At 25.2% G+C, this 1513-nt stretch overlaps 1 pseudogene; it reads right to left on the reverse strand.

Moving 5' to 3' along the window:
* Positions 1 to 379, reverse strand: LOC146884476 (non-specific lipid-transfer protein A pseudogene; annotated as a pseudogene).
* Positions 380 to 1513: the final 1134 nt, after the last annotated feature.

Consider the following 1513-nt stretch of genomic DNA (forward strand, 5'->3'; position numbering starts at 1 on the left):
TTACGTGTTACAATCAATGTCCTTGGAGATGGGAAAACCAATATCGACATTACATAATTTAGGAAGCTGAACAGCTTTGTTTTTGTTTAGGTTAAGAGTTTCATTGGCGGTTGACTTAAGACAGACACATGCCTCACGAAGTTCAGGTTTTGTAGGTGCTGAAGCTCTCACATTTCTCACCCCATTACAACAAGCACTTGATGGGCTCTTTTGATTCGTGGTGAGAAAAGATAAGCATGTAAGCAATTGGAGCTTTGCCTGCACACAGCTGAACCCATTCACTGGTTTCATAGCTGCAACTATGACGAGTAACACAATTGCCAAACTAAAAATTGATGTAGACACTTTCTTCATTTTCACACTTTACTTTATCTCGAAGATTCACTGATATTTTGTTTTAAATTTGGATAGATGAAACACTCTCTAAAATGTTACATTTATAGTGTTGAGACCTTTGTCCCACGGAAGCATTGTTCCATGAGATACATGATTTTCCTTTTTTATAATATTCTTGGTGGTTGTTTTTTAAAGGTTACGAAGAAATAATTTTATTCGATGATTAATTAAGAATCTTACATTAATGACTAAATTAAATATATCAAGAAAGAAAAAATAAATTTATAACTAATAGGTCCGGTTATATTTACTTAATAAACTTATCATATATGTTATCTATCTAAGAGATATTATAAAAAACAGTTATTGTTATGCATTTAGAGAGAAATTGAATAGTATAAGTATAAATAAATTAAAAAATAAAATTAAACATAAATTAATTGAAAGTAAAAATAAAAATATATATTTAAAAAAAATTAATAAAACACATACAAATTTATTAAAATTAATATTAAAGAGTTTAATCTCATTCTCTATTATCTGGTTGATTAGTGTAAGATACCCACAATACTTTAGACAATTAAAATTTCTTGGAACCATTCCTCCAAATTTTCTTTCTCTCTTTCTCTACTTCTTTTTTTCTCTCTCCCTTTCTTTATGTTATTAATTAATTAATTATCTTTAAAGTCATGATTACATTCCTTAAATAAATGTTATCTTATTCTATCTTTCTTTTTTCTTATCTTCGTAGCGTATCTTGAAAAACAATATATCTATATATAATCTATAACAACCAATATTCTTTTTAATTAATACATGTTTTTATTTGTTTTTTCTTTTATTTATTTTTTATACTTATTTTCTTAATCACAATATTTCATAAATATTAATCGATTTGTTTTCCAATGTTTAGAATTTATCTGGATAGAATACAAAACATTTTTTTATATATAAATTTAATCACATAATTAAAATCTAAGATTTTTTAGGTAAGAATAAAATAAAAAATATATTTATTTAAAAGTAAGCATATTGTCGTTAAGTTCAATCCTTAATATTAATATTAGAGTTAAAGTATTATAACGATATTTGTTGTATGAAGGACATATTTGATCGTCCATTAATATTTAATATCATACTCACATTAGGAGGAAATAAAAAAATTTAGCTCTTAATA

The sequence above is a fragment of the Vigna unguiculata genome, chromosome 8, assembly GCF_037176805.1.
Source record: "Vigna unguiculata cultivar grain cowpea cultivar isolate G323 ecotype 2 chromosome 8, ASM3717680v1, whole genome shotgun sequence".
In the NCBI taxonomy this organism is placed as follows: Eukaryota; Viridiplantae; Streptophyta; class Magnoliopsida; order Fabales; family Fabaceae; genus Vigna; species Vigna unguiculata.